The 23,458-nt window shown below is 41.4% G+C and overlaps 1 non-coding gene across 1 annotated transcript; it reads right to left on the bottom strand.

Annotated features, from left to right (window-relative positions):
- Positions 1-22,871: 22,871 nt before the first annotated feature.
- LOC145123085 (small nucleolar RNA R71) lies at positions 22,872-22,978 on the bottom strand. Its single transcript, XR_013714964.1, has one exon. It is a non-coding gene; the product is annotated as a small nucleolar RNA R71 (small nucleolar RNA).
- Between the last annotated feature and the right edge of the window lie 480 nt (positions 22,979-23,458).

The raw sequence follows: 23,458 nt of genomic DNA, 5'->3' as shown, positions 1-23,458 counted from the left end.
ATAGTAATCTTGGTTGCATGCCTTTGTTACGCAAAGGTACTGAACTGAAGTGAAGACTTTTATATCCAACACAAATATATATGATATATAACTAAGAATTCAATGACAGTCGGACAAATAACAGAATACCCTAAGTCCACAACCAAACAAGGAACAGGAAATAAGGTGAGCTATTAGTCCTAAGTCCTTCAAGTCTTACTTATATAAATATATTAGTATAGATATGGTTTTGAAGATAAAACAAGTTTAAAAGAGTTTGAAAACAGTTTTAGCATTTAAAGAATTTTATAAAAGGTTTGAAACACTTGAAAACCCAAAGTTTGATGGAAATCTGAATGTAGCAACAAATCATGTAGTCTGTTCTAGTTACTAATCACATGTGATTGATATCATAACTATAACAGTTCAACTTGTATCCCCCCCCCATAAAAGTATTCAAAATCGTTTAAAAGGTTGATTTAGGGGTATGAACTCACCTGTAGTGAGTGGGGTGGATGGAAGTGCCGGGTAGGATGCTAGGTGTCAAGTGAGGACTTGAACACACACACGGATCCTATGTAACATGTAGTGATACATAAATGTATCTAATTAGTTATTTAATCACTAATTAAGTAAGTAAAGACACACTAAATCAATGAAAACACTTTGTTTCAAGTGCTAGGAGTGCTAAGGGTTGCATCTAAGGAGAGTATGGCCTCACCTTGGAGTTTACTCCTCAAATGGGAACCCTATATGTGTTTATGGTTGTTGGACCATTTCCCCCATGAGTTTACGGCCGTAAACTCATGGTAATGGTGCATTTGTGTGTTTCAAGGTCCTATATCTCACAAGGAAGGGTTCTAAGTTCGAATCAAAGGCTTAGGAAGTGGTTAGGGCACAAAAGGACCCCTCATTGGAGTTTACGGTCCTTGGACCATCCTTGAGAGTTTACGGTCGAAAACACTTGGGTTTACGGTCGTAAGACCATGAGTTTACGACCGTAAACTCATGTATGCCTCAACCTTTTCGTGTTTTGGTGTTTCTAGCTCATGCATGCAAGTTTCTAGCCCTTGATCCAAGCATTTGAAGGTGTTAGGGGCATCCAAACACCATTTGGGGGTGTTTACGGTTTTGGGAGATCCCCAAACCGTAAACACATATGTTCTTGGGGATTTTGATGATTTTCCAAAGGATTAACAAGTATACTAAGTAAGTAACTAGATAGGAAGGGTACACTTACTTATATGAAGCTTGTAAGAGTGATTAGAGCCCAAAAACACTAGTGTGTGTTCTTGGTGTTCTTGGTGTTCTTGGTGTTTTGAAGAACACTTGAAGATCTAAGTAAAAACCAAGAATCCATGGATGAAATGATGTATAAACACTAGATTAAATGTTGTATGAACGAATCTAGGAAGGAAACACTTACATTTTGGCGGATTTAAAGAAATGAACTTATGATACTTGAGAGAAAAAGCTTGGTGTTCTTGAGGTGGGAAGTGGAGAATGAGGAAAAGTGTGTAAACTCATGCTATATGCATGAGTTCTTGGGAAAATGGTTTTTACGGCCCAAACACCTCTTGTTTGGCCGTAAACACCTAGCTAAGGTGTTGATTGTTTTCTTTGCTACACATCACTAATAATGACACTTCCTTTTATTTAATCGTTTGACGAAAAATAAAATAAAACACCCAAACGGACTTAAATCCGGCCAAAAATGTACTGAAATGTTTTTGAATATTATATGAAGTGTTTAACTGTAGAGATTATACAAATGAAAATTTCGGGTTGTCACAAATTTGGACCACGACCAAAACTAGTTATCCTCTTATCCTTAAATATGAGACTTTGGTATGACATGCACTCGGAAATATTTCCATTTGACAAAGTGATTCTCCTCCACGTGGAATCTGCTAACTCTGACAACTTCATAACCATTCGAATTTCCAAGTAAATATAATAACTTCACTATATGGATCTTAGAATCCACTATTGACATACCAAGCATAAGAGAATCGGAATTCTTCAAACAACACTCAAGATCTCCAACATATGGCTACAGCCCACAATAACAAGACCCAAAGAGTTCCAACACACATATATGATGTGTGTGAAACGAACTAGTTTTAATCCTACTAACTTAGACACAAAATAAACACACGAAAGGCAGTGTACCTATCGATTAGTAATATAGTTCAAGCAAGTAGGGTATCGAACACAGGGAACGGTAAACAATTAAAATAAATGCTAATATTATCTAAATAAAACAAGTTGATAAAAGGTTTTCTCTAGTTTTACAAGACTAGAAACTTACTAACTAATACTTAGATTAATTAACTAAAAACTAGATAAGCAAAGATTCAACTAAATTCAATAATGAAAGGAACTTCTGTTTAGTTCAACTCAATTGATCCTATGGTTGACATTATGGCAATAGTGCAATGGATTGATTTTTCTATTGGCTACCGATTCAGGTGATTAGATTCACGTTCGCTGCACTAATCCTTAGAGAACAAACTAACTCAAACAGTGGCCAGTTGTCTAATTTAATTCAATTCACTAGATTATTTATTCGGGTTAATTAAGACTTGTAATAGCTAACTAAATTGGTCCTTTAGTTAACCTCTCGTTGATGGTCATCACACAAGCTCACACATGAATTTACCTATTTTTCTATTAATTCTAGTTTCACAGTCGCTAATCCTAGTCATATAATAAAGTGATCACATAAATTATATGAGGTAACAATTAAGAGATGTTCATGCAGCTTAATTATCTTCCTATTAACAGAAAAATAGTTATCATTCACACATAAGGTTCTTTAATAAGCTAGAATCAACAAAATCACCAATATTAAATCAATCCTACCAATAATCAAACCATAGTCTCAATTTTGTATCCCCAAACAGAAGTTTAAGAGTTTTAGCTCATGATTGAGGTAATTGACAGCACAAAAACGAAATCTAAAAGTCTTAACATAATGAAAAACAATAGATTGAAGTAAGAATGATGTGAATTTGCCTCAAATCTCCTTAAAATTGAATGTAGGGTTGATTCCCTTGCTTCCCACGCTCCAGCAGCACCTTTAGTCGACAATTGGCCTCCAAGGGTTCATCTCTCTCTATATGCTAGGTTATCGATCTGAAAGTCCCTTTATATAGATTTTCACAAAACAGAGGCTACTCGGCGAGTCCAGTGACCTACTCGGCGAGTCCGTCACTTAAAACCCGTGTACGGCAAGTCAGCACGTCCAGAATCGCGAAAGTTCGATACGACTCGCCGAGTAGTCGACCCTACTCGCCGAGTCCGTTTGGAATCAACATTTTCTCAAAACACGAAAGTCGTCCGAAATTGTGTCTAGTTTCCAGAACAATTTGAATCTCGTCAATCGGAGTTACGGTTCATGAGATATGGCCAAAACACTGACGAGGGGTTAAGCTGTCCAGCAACATCCTTCTTTCTTCAAAATCCAAGATCCAAGCTTCCAATCGCTAGTTTCGCTTCCTTTTCCACCCGAGCATGTCTTTTATTGCTGAAATTGAAATATTAAGCTAATTAAGTACCTTTTGTCCATAAAATGATATAAAATCAACAATAATTAATAAGATAATGAATGATTTCTATGACTAAATAAGCCCATATCAAAATACCCCACACTTGACTTTTGCTTGCCCCCAAGCAAAACCGAATTTTAGCACGCTAATATCACATAAGACAATCCCAATTGAACCCAGCCATTATGCCAAGACCGGAACGCATGCATTTGTGTCTAAATTTTTTCCTAAGGACCCCCCTAATTCTAAATACTCACAATCCTCATAAACACTCGCCCACTTCTTTTGAACAATGCTCATTTTATGCATCCCTCCGAATCCATCCGCAGAAAACCTCCTAGCCTCAAGGTATTTTTGGTCAAGCAACCCAAGCATACATAATCTAGAAAATTACAACTTTTCGATACCACTATGGAGCTATTGGAATTCTTCACTTTCTTGATAATTTGAACATTGATTTCTTCAAATTTGCCACCTTTTGATTTTTGGTATCTTCACTTTTGAATTTCTTCGGAATTTTGATCTTTTGATCTCACACTTTAACTTTGATGCTCCAAAAATTCTTTAAACTTTTCTTGTAATTCTCTCTTTTTTTTTAACATGTAACTCACTTTTTTTCACTCAAAACCTACATGCTTAAGCAGGGGCACTCAACTTCAACCTTTATTGATTAATGATAACAATTTTCTTGGATACATTTCTGGTACACGATGCTAAACATATTGCGATCCTCAAACTAAGCGAGGTTGTGTTTTTGTCCCATGATTTCACTAGAATAAAGGAGGCCAGAAATGCACTAGAACGTATATAGGCTCAACTAAACATTTGGGTCCTCATGGAATCATCAAATATAATACTAGCATGATCCCTAATTGTTTTTACCAAAATATCTAAATTAGCCCTAGCAATTTTATGCAAAATTTGAAAATTAATCTAAATTTTAACTAAATGTAACCAACCCCCTACCCCACACTTAATTTATGCAATGTCCCCATTGCATATTATGCATGAATAAGAAAACATAAAAATAAAGAGGGAATTGGAACAAACTCCCCTGGGATAGTAGTGGCGAGGTTGATATCTCTTATCTTCAGCTCCATCTTTAATTGACTTTAGACATGGGAATAGCTCATCCATGTTGTGGGTGTCAAAATCTCGTGTGGTACAGTCTTTATAAAAACTCCAAATATAAGGGAAAAACTCTTGGAAATGCTCGGAAAATGATCTTCAAAGAATAGAACCAATGCCCATATCAAATGTCATCAAATCTTCAGCTCAAAAGTAAGAAGAATGAGCGACTCGTCGAGTAAGTAGGTAGACTCGCCGAGTTGAAGCGTAAATGGCAGAAGAATCGTGAATTTTCACATGGACTCGGCGAGTCCATAAGATGCACTCGGCGAGTAGACCGCTGTGTGACAAAAATTTTATTCTGCCCAATTACGTTTCTGATGTATGGGGGTTATATAAACTAATAATTTCCCTCATTTTTCTTCAGGGAATAAACACTTTATAACCCTTCTATCAATTGGACTCATAGCTTGACTCAAAACTTCGTTTCCTCTCTCGCCTAGACTCGATTTCTCGCTTCGTTAGCCTTGACTCTAGACCCTCACATGCAATCCTAAGCTTCAAACTGAAAAGATCAAAACAACACACAAGTAATAGAAAAAGGAAAACAAACATCAAAATTAAATTCCTAAATTACCCTAATAAACTAGAATTTTAAAAAGAAAAAGAAAAGCAAACTCTAATGACGGGTTGCCTCCCGCAAGCGCTTCTTTTTGTGCGAGTCTTGAGCTGGACTCTCAACTTAATAAACTTCTAATAAAATCAATGCCAATCCATCTGTTGCATTAGATATTTTCTTTGGACCAATTTGTAAAATTTGGCTCTTTTCTTCTAAAATTGGCCAAACGAGCTTGAATACATAAAACCCAAGAATTCTGACAAGGGTTGGGACCGGTCGGGTACTAATCAGAAATGGATCGCGCTTTAGAACTTTCTCCAAAGTTGGAATCGTCACCCCATGCTTCGAAACACAAACCGGAAGAATAGGGGACCATGTCGTGGTAATGGTCAAACCACAACTTGGTTCCTGCAATTCAGCTTGTTCTTGTTCTTCTTCCGACCTCTCTGCTAACAACCTTTCCAGCTCCTCCAAATCTCTTTCTGGATTAAATTCTTCATCTTGTAACTTTAGCTCTTGTGACTCAAATTGTTCTTGTTTATTAGGCAAAATGTTATCTAACCATCTTCCAAATTCCTTCAAATCATCATCTAAGTCATATTCCTCATCTTCTAGCTCTTGTGACTCAGATGTCCCTTGTGTGTTGGGCAAGATGTTATCTAACCATCTTCCAAATTTCTTCAAATCTTCATCTGAGTCATACTCCTCATCTTCTTGCTCAATTTCCTGTACTACTTCCTCAAGAAAAGCATCAAGAGCATCGAGATTTGGAAAATACATAATAAATAAAAATAAAAATAAAAATAAAAATAAAAATTAAACTAAATAAAAAAAATTAATCAACAAAAAAAAATGATAACAATTAGCAAATAAAATTAACTATTTAGAACCGTTCCCCGGCAACGGCGCCAAAAACTTGATGTGTGTGAAACGAACTAGTTTTAATCCTACTAACTTAGACACAAAATAAACACACGAAAGGCAGTGTACCTATCGATTAGTAATATAGTTCAAGCAAGTAGGGTATCGAACACAGGGAACGGTAAACAATTAAAATAAATGTTAATATTATCTAAATAAAACAAGTTGATAAAAGGTTTTCTCTAGTTTTACAAGACTAGAAACTTACTAACTAATACTTAGATTAATTAACTAAAAACTAGATAAGCAAAGATTCAACTAAATTCAATAATGAAAGGAACTTCTGTTTAGTTCAACTCAATTGATCCTATGGTTGACATTATGGCAATAGTGCAATGGATTGATTTTTCTATTGGCTACCGATTCAGGTGATTAGATTCACGTTCGCTGCACTAATCCTTAGAGAACAAACTAACTCAAACAGTGGCCAGTTGTCTAATTTAATTCAATTCACTAGATTATTTATTCGGGTTAATTAAGACTTGTAATAGCTAACTAAATTGGTCCTTTAGTTAACCTCTCGTTGATGGTCATCACACAAGCTCACACATGAATTTACCTATTTTTCTATTAATTCTAGTTTCACAGTCGCTAATCCTAGTCATATAATAAAGTGGTCACGTAAATTATATGAGGTAACAATTAAGAGATGTTCATGCAGCTTAATTATCTTCCTATTAACAGAAAAATAGTTATCATTCACACATAAGGTTCTTTAACAAGCTAGAATCAACAAAATCACCAATATTAAATCAATCCTACCAATAATCAAACCATAGTCTCAATTTTGTATCCCCAAATAGAAGTTTAAGAGTTTTAGCTCATGATTGAGGTAATTGACAGCACAAAAATGAAATCTAAAAGTCTTAACATAATGAAAAACAATAGATTGAAGTAAGAATGATGTGAATTTCCCTCAAATCTCCTTAAAATTGAATGTAGGGTTGATTCCCTTGCTTCCCACGCTCCAGCAGCACCTTTAGTCGACAATTGGCCTCCAAGGGTTCATCTCTCTCTATATGCTAGGTTATCGATCTGAAAGTCCCTTTATATAGATTTTCACAAAACAGAGGCTACTCGGCGAGTCCAGTGACCAACTCGGCGAGTCCGTCACTTAAAACCCATGTACGGCAAGTCAGCGCGTCCAGAATCGCGAAAGTTCGATACGACTCGCCGAGTAGTCGACCCTACTCGCCGAGTCCGTTTGGAATCAACATTTTCTCAAAACACGAAAGTCGTCCGAAATTGTGTCTAGTTTTCAGAACAATTTGAATCTCGTCAATCGGTGTAACATCCTGAAATTCAGGTACAACTATTTAGCCCTTCTTTTATTCAAAGTGTCAAGTTAAGCCCTTAAGAGGAATTGGTAGCAAATGAGTACGTTGGGCGTACTCAAGAGTACGCTGTGCGTACTCATGCGCTTATTTTGGACGCGGACTCGCCTGAGTACGTTGGGCGTACTCAGGGTTACGCTGGGCGTAATGTGTCCAGGTGCAAACCCTAATTTCTGACTTGTGCCCTATATATTGGATGCTAAGGCTCATTTCTCAGCCTCCATAGCAGTGAGTAAAACCCTAAGAGAGAACTTTTCATCGTTCTTAGTGAGTGTGTGTGATTTTGGAGCTAAAAGTGCCTTGGTGTGCTAGTGAAGAAGAAGGAGAGGAGTTTGTGGAGACTAGAGTTTGAAGTGCAAGTTTGGATCTGAGATCTACAGAGGAAGGAGCTGCATTTGGAGGTATAAAGTTTAAAACTTTCCTCTTCATTTGGTTTGTTGCTTCATGGACCATTTTAGGGTTAAAAGTCCCAAAGGTGGAGACTTTATGAGCGTAATGTGCTCCATGGACCTAGATCTGTCCCATTTCAGTGGATTTGTGTTATAGATCCATAAAGTTCCCATCTTGGTCGTGGATATGAGATCATGCTTGAGTATTGGGCTTTCTAGTGAAGGGTGTTGTGATGTTACGGGAAGCCGTAGTACTCACTAGTCAGAGAGAGGTTGTTGTGATACTATGGGGAGCCGTAGTACTCACTAGTCAGAGAGAGGTTGTTGTGATACTATGGGGAGTCGTAGTACTCACTAGTCAGAGAGAGGTTGTTGTGATACTATGGGGAGCCGTAGTACTCACTAGTCAGAGAGAGGTTGTTGTGATACTATGGGGAGCCGTAGTACTCACTAGTCAGAGAGAGGTTGTTGTGATACTATGGGGAGCCGTAGTACTCACTAGTCAGTAGGAGGTTGTGGTGATGTTATGGGGAGCCGTAATACGCACTAATTAGCGAGAGGTTGTTATGAGGAAGCCTTCTTGATCTGAGCATGACACAGGAGGGTTTTAGGCTTGAAAAGCCCTACGCATGAGTTTTGGGAGCCTGGTGGTCGGACCAGGGGTGAGACCGGGGTCTCCTCAATGATTGGAAATCATTACATTCTGAGTAAGTGTGGACATCCAATCCGAAGGGATTGGATAAGTAAAGTACACATGGGTTGCGGGTCCCCAAGCTATGAGTTGAATGAGTCATTGGAACGAGCGATTCCAACTACGGGCGGACCAAACTCTTGAGTTGAGTTGAGTCCTGGTGATGTGTTATACAGACCGGACCGAAGGGTCTAACGATATAGACCGGACCGAAGGGTCCAACGATGAGTATCAGATGATAGAGGTCGGGGTTGAGTCGATCTCCAGTTGGGTACGAGGTTGCATTTCAGTACCGCCTACCACCCACAGACAGACGGGCAGAGCGGGCGGACGATTCGGACGCTCAAGGACATGCTTCGGGCATGTGTATTGGACTTCGGAGGAAGTTGGGACACGTATTTACCCTTGGTTGAGTTTTCCTATAACAACAGCCATCATTTGAGCATCAGTATGCCACCCTTTGAGCTGTTGTATGGGAGGAGGTGTCGGACTCCCATTTGTTGGGGTGAGGTCGGGCAGCGTGTGATGGGTAGTACAGAGATAGTACTTCAGACGACTGAGCAGATTCAGCGGGTCAGACAGAGGTTGTTGAACCACTCAGAGTCGCCAGAAGAGTTATGCGGATAGGCGACGATCCGAGCTCGAGTATCAGGTCGGAGATCTAGTGCTCCTGAAAGTATCTCCTGGGAAAGGAGTGATCCGTTTCAGGAAGAGAGGTAATTTGGGGCCTCGGTATATTGGTCCTTTCAGGGTGACCGCCAGGGTGGGCAAGGTAGCCTACCGTTTGGAGCTACCTGCGGAGTTGAGTCGAATTCATGATACCTTCCGCGTGTCTCAGTTGAGGAAGTGTATCGCTGATGAGTCGGCAGTGGTTCCGTTAGAGGACATTCAGGTGGATGCGAGCCTGAATTATGTTGAGAGACCGGTTGCGATTGTGGATCGAAGGATCAAGACTTTGAGAAACAAGGAGGTGCCATTGGTTCAAGTCCAGTGGCAACATCAGAAGGGTTCTGAAATGACCTGGGAGCCGGAGTTAGAGATGCGCGAGCAGTATCCAGAGTTATTTGTTGAGTGAGACTTCGAGGGCGAAGTCTAGTTCTAGTGGAGGAGAATTGTAACATCCCGAAATTCAGGTACAACTATTTAGCCCTTCTTTTATTCAAAGTGTCAAGTTAAGCCCTTAAGAGGAATTGGTAGCAAATGAGTACGCTGGGCGTACTCAAGAGTACGCTGCGCGTACTCATGCGCTTATTTTGGACGCGGACTCGCCTGAGTACGTTGGGCGTACTCAGGGTTACGCTGGGCGTAATGTGTCCAGGTGCAAACCCTAATTTCTGACTTGTGCCCTATATATTGGATGCTAAGGCTCATTTCTCAGCCTCCATAGCAGTGAGTAAAACCCTAAGAGAGAACTTTTCATCGTTCTTAGTGAGTGTGTGTGATTTTGGAGCTAAAAGTGCCTTGGTGTGCTAGTGAAGAAGAAGGAGAGGAGTTTGTGGAGACTAGAGTTTGAAGTGCAAGTTTGGATCTGAGATCTACAGAGGAAGGAGCTGCATTTGGAGGTATAAAGTTCAAAACTTTCCTCTTCATTTGGTTTGTTGCTTCATGGACCATTTTAGGGTTAAAAGTCCCAAAGGTGGAGACTTTATGAGCGTAATGTGCTCCATGGACCTAGATCTGTCCCATTTCAGTGGTATTTGTGTTATAGATCCATAAAGTTCCCATCTTGGTCGTGGATATGAGATCATGCTTGAGTATTGGGCTTTCTAGTGTTAGGAAATGGTATATTTTGGGTGTTAGTGACTTGTTCAGCCATGCAAAGGCTTAAAGTCATCGACTTTATGGATTAAGAGGCTTAAAAATGGTCAGATCTAAAAGCTGGACGTGAGTCTTAACTGTTTAAGACCTCAAGAGCTAAGGGACTGAAACTGGGATTTACGCCGAGCGTAATCCCAATACGCGCGGCGTACGGGGTGGCGTTCCCCGATTCTGAGAGACTGCCGGGTACGCCCAGCGTACACATCTGGTACGCGCAGCGTTACCCGGAGGGTTGACTTTTGGTTGACTTTTAGGGTTTGGTCTATAGTGGGGCCTTTGAGTTATGAGAGGGGTAAAATGGTCTTTTACCCTTCTGAGAGTACTAAGAGGAGGAATAGTCTAGCCTTGAGAGATGTATTGATTGAGAGTATTTATTTTACATGATTAGGCGGAGGCTAGACCTGATTTTACAGAGTTCGAGCTTTACCGAGTTACCCGAGGTGAGTCTTCTCACTATACTTTACCTAGAGTGGTAACAGAGTTATGTGACAGAGTTATTGTATGCTATCTATGTGATTTGTGGCACGGCATTATTTCTATGTGATTTATGCTGTGTGTATACCAGAGTTAGGACCGGAAGGTCCAAAGAGCTAGGACCAGAGGGTCCACAGAGTTAGGGCCCAAGGGCCCACAGAGTTATAGCCTCGAGTGGCTAATGTGTGTTATGTTCTATAGTTATGTGCCAGTGTATTTGTATGCTATTTATGTGTTGAGATTTATTGTGATATGTGATATGCATGATCCAGAGTTATCAGAGTTAGGACCTTTGGGTCCATAGAGTTAGGGCTAGAGAGCCCACAGAGAGTTGGGACTGGAGGGTCCCACTGAGACACACTGACCAGAGGGTCAGCAGAGTCATAGCCTCGAGTGGCTAATATGTGTTAGAGTGGTATTTTGGGGAACTCACTAAGCTTTATGCTTACGGTGTTATGTGTTATGTGTTTCAGGTACCAGTGGTGATCGCGGGAAGGCGCCGGCATGATCTGTACACACACCCGCAGAGTTTATTATGATTTGATCTTGGGATTTGTAGTGAGATAAAATTGATACATTGTTTTTGAAAGCAATTGTGGATGAATTTATATGGTTTTAAAAAGGGAAAAATTGTTTTGAAAATTTGGGTGTTACAAGTTGGTATCAGAGCCTTGGTTTGAGGGATTCGGATTCATCTTCGGGCGTATCTGAACTCAAACTGAGGATTTGAGAGAAATTTTGATGACTAAAAACTTTTTAAAAGAGTAAAAAGAGTTTTGAGACAAACAGAGCAGAGCCGTGTGTACGATCAGCCAGCGCCCGAACGGTGAATTCCCAAAATACCCTTGCAATTAGTGTTATGAGATATATTATGTTATGATATGCGATGAGTTATGCTATGCATGCTAGAGTAGACTAGGTATTCTTATTAGGACTAGAGTGGCCTGATATGTGATGCCTTAGTCTAGGAGTTTTGCTGCTAGGGATACTTGAGAGTGTTTAGATAGCAGCGAGGAGTTATGAGAGAGCTGCTAGTGAGTAGCATATGGTTAAAGAGAGTAGAGTAATTGGGACTTGGGATCCAAGGAGGAGGACTTAGAGTGAATACTGATGCGGTGTGGACGGTAGTATAGGGCCCGTACTACTGAAGACACCGGAGCAGCGCGCACCCTAAGTAAGAATCCATTGGGTACTCAGGAACAAGTAGGGTTGAGTTATCGAGTGCGAGTATACTCGATCGAGTCTCTGGTATCTTCATATTGTGTTTCAGAGACATCATGGTTGGAACACCGCACACGCCGGAGGGCAGCGGTATTAGCGATGAAGAGATTCGCAGTATGATTTTGACGAAATGACCGTGGCGATCCGGAGGATTGTGAGTAGCGGATCGAGGGGTGATGTCATGGTTCGAGTACCATGATTAGTAGCAGATCGAGAGGTGATGTCATGGTTTGAGTACCATGATTGGTGACAGGTCGAGAAGTGATGTCATGGTTCGAGTACCATGATTAGTAGCAGATCGAGAGGTGATGTCATGGTTCGAGTACCATGATTGGTGGCAAAATGAGAGGTGATGTCATGGTTCGAGTACCATGATTAGTAGCAGATCGAGAGGTGATGTCATGGTTCGAGTACCATGATTGGTGACAGATCGAGAGGTGATGTCATGGTTGGAGTACCATGATTAGTAGCAGATCGAGAGGTGATGTCATGGTTCGAGTACCATGATTGGTGACAGGTCGAGAAGTGATGTCATGGTTCGGGTACCATGATTGGTAGCAGATCAAGAGGTGATGTCATGGTTCGAGTACCATGATTGGTGGCAGATCGAGGGGTGATTTTGTGGTTCGAGTACCATGATTTGAGGCGGGTTGAGAAGAGAGGACATGGTTCGAGTACCATGAAATGTGGCGGTGAGTGCTTCTGGTTTTGCCGGTTATTCCGCAGCGATTATCTAGACCAAGGTCGGATGTGAAGGAGTATGGGCCCAGAAGGCCAGGAAGAACGAGTTTTAGTGGAGCATCCCATGATAGGGAAACCGAGTTAGCTCCAAGGGATTGTTGGTGATATGCCATTCGAGTCGCAAGAATCAGAGTAGAGTAGGGACGGTGCGTTATGGAGGGATACGGTCTGAGCTGGAGAGCCGGCCGATAGTAGATATGTCACTTCCCGTGACCCAAGTGGTGCTATTTCCGTTTCTTGTGGGGGGGCGTAAGAGGTGTTGAGATTTCGGTTTCTGAGTTGGAGTGAACCCTATGGGATCGCACTGATGGTGACTTTTCAATCAGAGTATCCGGCAGTAGGTCTTCCGCGAGGGAGTGATATAGTTTGAGCAGGTTGACAGTGGAGACTGAAATGGTCAAGGATCAGGATGCACCCTAATTGAGTATAATAGGGCAGGTGTTAGGTGCGGTATTGGGCGATCAAGAAGGGTATATCAGGGCAGTGACTCCTATTATTTCTGAGAGGTATAAGGGGTGGAAATGTGGTTTCGGCTCTTGTGATAAGGAGCATGTTGGAACGTTGGGCAAGGAGTCAAGGATGAGGAGTATGATGGTTCATTATTTCCAGATCCAGAGTTAGTGTTAACACGGGACAGTTGGGAGGTCCGGTGAGAGTATAGTGTGAGGTCCTGAATGACTAGAGGTAGTCACGATGGTAAGTTCTGAAGGTTGCATACGAGACCTTGGTATCTGGAGTTGTTTGATCCTTGTCAGAGAAATCATCAAGCGTTGCATAGCACCTTGCGGAATTAGGTGCGATGTTACTGGTGGAGACAGCATGAGGGATAGAGTGTTGGTGCACCAATTGGTGGTGGTTCGAATCCTAAGCGGGGAAGAACCGAGTATTTGAATTGAGGAATCCGCACCTGCTGCTAGAGTTACCGAGGTTCGGCCAGCGAAGGTCGAGGCACCGAAGGCTCGCGGGAGAGCTTTACAGTTGACAGCGAAGGAGTTCCGCGCATCGCCCGATGTTGTGGCTGGTACTTTTTGTGGGTTTCGTACCTGTTTTGGTGATAATTGACTCGGGAGCGAGTCGATCATTTGTGTCAATAACGTTTGGTCGGCACATCAGTAGCCGACGAGAGGCGTTGAGTCGACCTCTACGAGTTTCCATAGCGGACGAGCGAGCGGAGTATGTTATGAATGTGAGTCGAGGATGTGTACTCGAGATCTTCGGTGTTGAGTCCCCGATAGATCTGGTCCCGATATCGATGGGGGACGTGTGTGTCATAGTGGGCATGGTTGGGTTAAGCCGATTTGGGGCTGTCATAGACTGCGAGCGACAGTTGGTGACGATACGAGACCCCAGTGGGGGAGTACTTACGGTGTACAACGAGGGTAACCGATGTGGGTCGGCGTTTTGTTCAACCGCCAGAGCGAGACAGAGTTTTCAGCAAGGCTGCAGCGGGTATGTGTCCTATGTGATGGACACACGAGAGGCCGCTGGGAGGCCAAGTTCGATGGATGACGTTCCGATAGTGCGAGAGTCCCCGGATGTTTTTCCCGAGGAGTTGCCGGGTGTGCCTCCCGAGAGGCAAGTAGAGTTTCGCATCGAGTTGGTTCCGGGGGCAGCGCCTATCGCCAAGGTGCCTTATCGCCTTGCGCCGCCAGAGGCGCAGTAGTTATCCTCGCAGCTTCAGGAGCTACTAGGGAAGGGTGTTGTGATGTTACGGGAAGCCGTAGTACTCACTAGTCAGAGAGAGGTTGTTGTGATACTATGGGGAGCCGTAGTACTCACTAGTCAGAGAGAGGTTGTTGTGATACTATGGGGAGTCGTAGTACTCACTAGTCAGAGAGAGGTTGTTGTGATACTATGGGGAGCCGTAGTACTCACTAGTCAGAGAGAGGTTGTTGTGATACTATGGGGAGCCGTAGTACTCACTAGTCAGAGAGAGGTTGTTGTGATACTATGGGGAGCCGTAGTACTCACTAGTCAGTAGGAGGTTGTGGTGATGTTATGGGGAGCCGTAATACGCACTAATTAGCGAGAGGTTGTTATGAGGAAGCCTTCTTGATCTGAGCATGACACAGGAGGGTTTTAGGCTTGAAAAGCCCTACGCATGAGTTTTGGGAGCCTGGTGGTCGGACCAGGGGTGAGACCGGGGTCTCCTCAATGATTGGAAATCATTACATTCTGAGTAAGTGTGGACATCCAATCCGAAGGGATTGGATAAGTAAAGTACACATGGGTTGCGGGTCCCCAAGCTATGAGTTGAATGAGTCATTGGAACGAGCGATTCCAACTACGGGCGGACCAAACTCTTGAGTTGAGTTGAGTCCTGGTGATGTGTTATACAGACCGGACCGAAGGGTCTAACGATATAGACCGGACCGAAGGGTCCAACGATGAGTATCAGATGATAGAGGTCGGGGTTGAGTCGATCTCCAGTTGGGTACGAGGTTGCATTTCAGTACCGCCTACCACCCACAGACAGACGGGCAGAGCGGGCGGACGATTCGGACGCTCAAGGACATGCTTCGGGCATGTGTATTGGACTTCGGAGGAAGTTGGGACACGTATTTACCCTTGGTTGAGTTTTCCTATAACAACAGCCATCATTTGAGCATCAGTATGCCACCCTTTGAGCTGTTGTATGGGAGGAGGTGTCGGACTCCCATTTGTTGGGGTGAGGTCGGGCAGCGTGTGATGGGTAGTACAGAGATAGTACTTCAGACGACTGAGCAGATTCAGCGGGTCAGACAGAGGTTGTTGAACCACTCAGAGTCGCCAGAAGAGTTATGCGGATAGGCGACGATCCGAGCTCGAGTATCAGGTCGGAGATCTAGTGCTCCTGAAAGTATCTCCTGGGAAAGGAGTGATCCGTTTCAGGAAGAGAGGTAATTTGGGGCCTCGGTATATTGGTCCTTTCAGGGTGACCGCCAGGGTGGGCAAGGTAGCCTACCGTTTGGAGCTACCTGCGGAGTTGAGTCGAATTCATGATACCTTCCGCGTGTCTCAGTTGAGGAAGTGTATCGCTGATGAGTCGGCAGTGGTTCCGTTAGAGGACATTCAGGTGGATGCGAGCCTGAATTATGTTGAGAGACCGGTTGCGATTGTGGATCGAAGGATCAAGACTTTGAGAAACAAGGAGGTGCCATTGGTTCAAGTCCAGTGGCAACATCAGAAGGGTTCTGAAATGACCTGGGAGCCGGAGTTAGAGATGCGCGAGCAGTATCCAGAGTTATTTGTTGAGTGAGACTTCGAGGGCGAAGTCTAGTTCTAGTGGAGGAGAATTGTAACATCCCGAAATTCAGGTACAACTATTTAGCCCTTCTTTTATTCAAAGTGTCAAGTTAAGCCCTTAAGAGGAATTGGTAGCAAATGAGTACGCTGGGCGTACTCAAGAGTACGCTGCGCGTACTCATGCGCTTATTTTGGACGCGGACTCGCCTGAGTACGTTGGGCGTACTCAGGGTTACGCTGGGCGTAATGTGTCCAGGTGCAAACCCTAATTTCTGACTTGTGCCCTATATATTGGATGCTAAGGCTCATTTCTCAGCCTCCATAGCAGTGAGTAAAACCCTAAGAGAGAACTTTTCATCGTTCTTAGTGAGTGTGTGTGATTTTGGAGCTAAAAGTGCCTTGGTGTGCTAGTGAAGAAGAAGGAGAGGAGTTTGTGGAGACTAGAGTTTGAAGTGCAAGTTTGGATCTGAGATCTACAGAGGAAGGAGCTGCATTTGGAGGTATAAAGTTCAAAACTTTCCTCTTCATTTGGTTTGTTGCTTCATGGACCATTTTAGGGTTAAAAGTCCCAAAGGTGGAGACTTTATGAGCGTAATGTGCTCCATGGACCTAGATCTGTCCCATTTCAGTGGTATTTGTGTTATAGATCCATAAAGTTCCCATCTTGGTCGTGGATATGAGATCATGCTTGAGTATTGGGCTTTCTAGTGTTAGGAAATGGTATATTTTGGGTGTTAGTGACTTGTTCAGCCATGCAAAGGCTTAAAGTCATCGACTTTATGGATTAAGAGGCTTAAAAATGGTCAGATCTAAAAGCTGGACGTGAGTCTTAACTGTTTAAGACCTCAAGAGCTAAGGGACTGAAACTGGGATTTACGCCGAGCGTAATCCCAATACGCGCGGCGTACGGGGTGGCGTTCCCCGATTCTGAGAGACTGCCGGGTACGCCCAGCGTACACATCTGGTACGCGCAGCGTTACCCGGAGGGTTGACTTTTGGTTGACTTTTAGGGTTTGGTCTATAGTGGGGCCTTTGAGTTATGAGAGGGGTAAAATGGTCTTTTACCCTTCTGAGAGTACTAAGAGGAGGAATAGTCTAGCCTTGAGAGATGTATTGATTGAGAGTATTTATTTTACATGATTAGGCGGAGGCTAGACCTGATTTTACAGAGTTCGAGCTTTACCGAGCTACCCGAGGTGAGTCTTCTCACTATACTTTACCTAGCGTGGTAACAGAGTTATGTGACAGAGTTATTGTATGCTATCTATGTGATTTGTGGCACGGCATTATTTCTATGTGATTTATGCTGTGTGTATACCAGAGTTAGGACTGGAAGGTCCAAAGAGCTAGGACCAGAGGGTCCACAGAGTTAGGGCCCAAGGGCCCACAGAGTTATAGCCTCGAGTGGCTAATGTGTGTTATGTTCTATAGTTATGTGCCAGTGTATTTGTATGCTATTTATGTGTTGAGATTTATTGTGATATGTGATATGCATGATCCAGAGTTATCAGAGTTAGGACCTTTGGGTCCATAGAGTTAGGGCTAGAGAGCCCACAGAGAGTTGGGACTGGAGGGTCCCACTGAGACACACTGACCAGAGGGTCAGCAGAGTCATAGCCTCGAGTGGCTAATATGTGTTAGAGTGGTATTTTGGGGAACTCACTAAGCTTTATGCTTACGGTGTTATGTGTTATGTGTTTCAGGTACCAGTGGTGATCGCGGGAAGGCGCCGGCATGATCTGTACACACACCCGCAGAGTTTATTATGATTTGATCTTGGGATTTGTAGTGAGATAAAATTGATACATTGTTTTTGAAAGCAATTGTGGATGAATTTATATGGTTTTAAAAAGTGAAAAATTGTTTTGAAAATTTGGGTGTTACAATCGGAGTTACGGTTCATGAGATATGGCCAAAACACTGACGAGGGCTCAAGCTGTCCAGCAACATCCTTCTTTCTTCAAAATCCAAGATCCAAGCTTCCAATCGCTAGTTTCGCTTCCTTTTCCACCCGAGCATGTCTTTTATTGCTGAAATTGAAATATTAAGCTAATTAAGTACCTTTTGTCCATAAAATGATATAAAATCAACAATAATTAATAAGATAATGAATGATTTCTATGACTAAATAAGCCCATATCAATATACAAACTCATAACAACAACAATCCAACCATACACAATCATTCAAAATAGAACCAGAGTTCATCAAGACATTACCATCCAATAGATCGTCTAGGAATATGATTGAAATAACGAGAGCATAGCCAGAAAAGGTATTGATGACACCAACTATGCAACACCCGAACGGACGAGAGAACTGATAACTCAGCTTCCGGCCCTTGGGACTCCAGCTGCTCTATGTCGTCTATCCAGTTACTAGGATTCCCATGTGAGAACACAATACTCCTCAGATCAGATGTGTTCCTCCTTCATCATATCTTTATCTATATGGGTGAAACACAATCGGGTCCAATTAACTAACAAACCTCAACCGTTAACTAGACCTTCTCCCAACAACTAGAACAAAATCCTCCTTGTTACATCAAACTGTACAAATCCCACTAATGCACAAATATTCCTACTCAGGGCGAGATCCCGAAATCGCCCCATGTGCTGCCAAAACCCTCATTGGATCGTTCTTGAATACCAATGTAACATCCCAAAATCAAGGCAAATTTTTTTATTTTTCAAATCCATAAGTTTTACAAAAAGAAAGTTTCCAAAAGTTACAACCACATATTAGAGTATCCTAAAATCATAAATCATATAAAATTCCAGGATGATATGCACGATCAAGCCTTCGCCTTGCCCATGTCCTGTAAAGTACGTGAAACCTTAAAATCAAACGGTAAGCCAAAGCTTAGTGAGTTCCCCCAAAATACCACCACCCATCATATAACAACATGCATATTGGGCCCACAACCATCGGACTGGATTACCCCTAAGCCTACAGCAAGAGTCTGGATTCCCCTCGTGGCCCATAACTCATGTCTGGATTGCTCCCAAGCACACAACATAAGTCCAGCTTGCCTTTTTGGCCCTCAGCTTATGTTTAGCTTGTTCCCAAGCCCATAGCATAATTATGGCTTGCCTTTCCGACCCATAGCTCATGTCTGGCATGCCCCTAGGTTTGTTGGCTTCCGCACAGAGCAATATTACCTCAACCCAACCTCACTATGTCAACATATGCAACAAATAAAATATATAACAGCAAACACATAATCATATATATCTTAACAGATCACTACAGCATAGCAACATCCTAAATCAGGATACAAAACCTAGTGGGTCGGCATTGGTGCCTTCGACCAATAAGTAGAGTGAGGAAACTCACCTTACAGTCTGAAAAATATCTAAACAGATCACCGCTCCAAATGTTGTCTCTACCGGTCACCTATACAATAAATAGGGGCCTAATCTCAAACTACTACTCAAATTACCCAAAATGCCCTTAAGGAAAATTTGGTCAAATCCATGGTCAAATTTTAAATTCAAACATCAAAGAGTCAACACAGGATGAGTACATCATGCATACTCAATCACTACGCATGGCGTAGTGAAATCCTCTCCTGATTACGGGGCCTTCACCTAGTACGTGTTGCATATCACTGAGTATGCCCTGCGTACTCGACCAGCACTCACTCTCCTCAAAAAGTGCATATCCCATTAAGACCTCACGTCCGAACTCATATCTAGTCCCAAATAACATCCCAAATCATAGAGTTTCCAACTTTATGACATTACATGACTAGAAATGCTCCAAAATCCAAATCCTAACTTACTATCCAGGACATAATCTTCATAACTCTTGCATGGATGGGAGAAAGGAACCAATATCACATTTTTTTTACTACAAACACTCAAAAGCATCTTAAATGACATCTTGTTTTGTCTAGAGCAGGCCATAATCATTGTTAGGGGTAGGATCCTTGAATCATATATAGGATCTTAAATATTTCTGAAGCCTTAGGATCCTTAAACATATCCCAGGATCCTAATTATTACCACTAATATTTCCTAACACTTATAAAGGCTATATTTTTCTTTATTTTTGAGGTTCCTTGAATCAAATCCTCAAAAAGTCGGCCTCATAATTAGAAACTTTCAGCCTAAGCCAAGTTCCTAGAGAACAAAATGTTGAGGCGGACGCACTAGCCAACCTAGGATCTTCCCTTAGGATCCCGCCAGAAATCAGGATCCCTATAACCCACATATTAACCCCAACAATAGAAGATTCTTCCAACAAAATTGATAATCCCAATAACCATAACCAAACAACTAACATAGCAATAATCAAGTATCTTGACCTTCAACCACTTCCTCAAGATCCTAATCGTCAGGATCCTAACATCCAGGACCCTCCGCAGCACTCCAAATCTTGGATCTAGGCTACAGTGGAATATCTCCAAAATGGCACGATCCCAAAAAAAAGAGAAAAGTGACAGACCATTCAAGATGAGGGTCTCACGATTTGTTATGATCCAAGGAAGCCTATACAGGAAATCCATGGCAGGCCCATATCTTAGATGCTTAGAAGATCATGAAGTTGTAGAAGTCCTAAAAGATATACATGAAGGAGATTGTGGCAACCACACAGGGGGCAGATCCTTATTGTCCAAAGCATTAAGGACCGGATATGATATTTTCATATCTATACATATATTTAGACATTATTTTAATACATTTTAAGTAATATTTTGGTTAATTGCAAAGGTATTTGATACTTATTGAATTAAAATTACATTTTGCAGCCAAATATGACATTCTTGAAGAATAAGGACTATAAGTGACAAAGATTCAAGCAAAATACCAAACTCACGATGTGAGAATTACACTTTCACGACGTGAGGAGCGACATTCTAGAAGATATATACGTGGAATGCAGTTTCCTTGCCGAACATGAATTCTACTATATATAATCCTTTTTTTCATTCTATTTTGAGAGTTAGATTGGAGATATTCTAGAGAGATAGTCAATTTTAGAGGCCAGAAACCTGCAAAATTCAACTATTTAAAGGAGAGATCGTTTGAGATTGAAGATTTGAAGACTACACATCACATTCGGTTTGCATTGATTTAATCATGTTGAATTCTATTGATTTTGTGAGCTTATTTTTTTCCAGGAGTAGCTAAATATTAGGCTTTCATTTAGTGAAGATGAACCCTAATACTATCTGCTAGTTTTCTACTTGGGTTTTATGAAGTTGGTTTATGCATGTGTTTGATTATCATTACCTAGCATGTTAAAGTTTTCATCTTTGTTGCTTTAATTCAAGTTAAGTGTAGTTTAGTGACCATTAAATTGCATGAACTTGTTTACCTAGTACTTATGACCTTTAAAATGCTAGAGCTAGGATTAACCACATCTTAGATTAAGTAATAAAGGTAACAACTTTAGTTGTGTTGGAGAACATAATTTGATCATAATTGTGTTGGATTAATTGTCTTGACCTTAGATAATTATCCAGATATATCTTACATAGCCCAAATATCATTATTAATCAATTATGTGTTTGCTTGTGTATGACCATTACATAGTAGTACATTAATTGGTAAAAATATTAGTAGATCTGACTAAGACTGCTAATTACATCTAAATTGGCAACCAACTGAATAAATCCATACTTAGAAACTACACATAGGAAAAGGGGGGATTCGAAGCTAAACGGAAGAGTTTTCTAAATCTTGTTTACAATCGTTTTTAGTTGAGTGTTTAAAGTTTATCTGAACTTGCAAAATCAGATAAAACCCCTTTTTTATTATTGTTAACTTTTAGATTAATTTTTAGTAGTTATTTTGGTATACTGAATCTGTTCCATGTGTTCGATATCCAACTTACTATACTTTACTATACTATAAATTGACTAGGTACATTGCATATAGGTGCATTAGTAGATAAGTAGTTAGTTTATAAATTTAAAGCTAGATAGGTATATTTCAGTGCACATCAAGTTTTTGGCGCCGTTTCCGGGGAACGGCTATTTCAGTTATTAGTTTAATTGCTTTAGGTTAATCGATCCTTTTTGTGGGGTAAAAACCCCAAAAAGTTAAAAATCCGCAAATATTAAAATTTCCTGAAATGCTGAACTCACGACGTGAGCTCTGAATTTTCGCATTTATTTCGTTTTTACATTCTGTTTTTATCTATTTGATTTACCTCGAGGTGGCAATAATTACCACGTCGTGGTAATCAAACAGTAGGTTTTTCTTATCCAGTTTTTGTTCGTTTTTATGTTTTAGTTTCGATTTGTTTTATTAGTATATTACCCGTGGATCAAGGAGACCATTGACACCACCATTTGAAGATCCTGAGTCAGCATTTCATAAAAAGTATCCGAAAAACAAAAGCAAGTTCGAAAGCTTTGAGAAGACTCCTAACAAAAAGGAAGCTGGTTACGAGCCCGAAACAGAATCAGACAAAAGTAGGGAACCCGAAAGCGAGCCCAAAAACAGCATGGCAGACATTACTGACATGACGATGGAGGCATACAAGAAGAGAATTTGTGAGGACACCGGTTCGGGCCTTGTGCAACCCGAAATTCCCGCTACCGCAAACTTCGAGCTCAAGGAACGCATCCTTTCCGCGCCAAAAGATATCCCATTCGATGGAAAAGATCATGATTATGCATACAAACACCTCGATGAAGTCAATGACATCGCCGATTACTTTAATATTCCAAACATTCCACGAGAAACAGTGTTGTTGAGAATGCTTCTAGTCACTTTCAATGAAGCAGCTAAAGATTGGTTGAAGGCACTCCTACCCGGTGCAATCACAACATGGGCACAAATTCATGACGAATTCCTCCAACAATTTTTCCCACCATCGAAGGTTTCTAAACTTAAGAAGGTCATAGCCAATTTTGAGCAACAAGCAGGGGAATCATTGTATGAAGCATGGGAGAGGTATAAGGGGTTACTAAGAAATTGTCCCTAAAATGATCTTAATGAGAAAAAAGAAGTATATATACTTTATGATGGGGTAAACGTAACAACTAGGCAACTCCTTGATTCTCAAGGTACTCTCAGAAGAAGAATCCGGCTACAATTAAAGAACTAATTCAAGAGAATACCACAACCCTCGACAAGACGGAGCAAAGGGAATCAGAAATGGTGCTTCGGAAGACATGGCGTCAGTTTTGTCAATGTTGAGTAACATGGATCGAAGAATGACGAAATGGACCAATCCATACACGCAATACGTGTGGGTTGTGAAAATTGCAATGGGCCACATTTGAATAAGGATTGCCATTTCGATGAACATGGGAATAGAAAAGCTCAAGTTTGTTACTCTAGTGGAGACCGATTTGATGAAGATTGGAGAAAGTCAAAGAAATAATGGTTGGCATATGAAGAGTACAAAAAGAAAATAGAAGAAAATTTTAGGCATACTGGACAGGGCTTCTACCAAAAGGAAGAACCACC

This window comes from Lactuca virosa, chromosome 6 (assembly GCF_052849685.1).
Source record: "Lactuca virosa cultivar CGN04683 chromosome 6, Lactuca_virosa_CGN04683_v6, whole genome shotgun sequence".
Lineage (NCBI taxonomy): Eukaryota > Viridiplantae > Streptophyta > Magnoliopsida > Asterales > Asteraceae > Lactuca > Lactuca virosa.
This window is presented reverse-complemented; position numbering and strand designations above follow the sequence as displayed.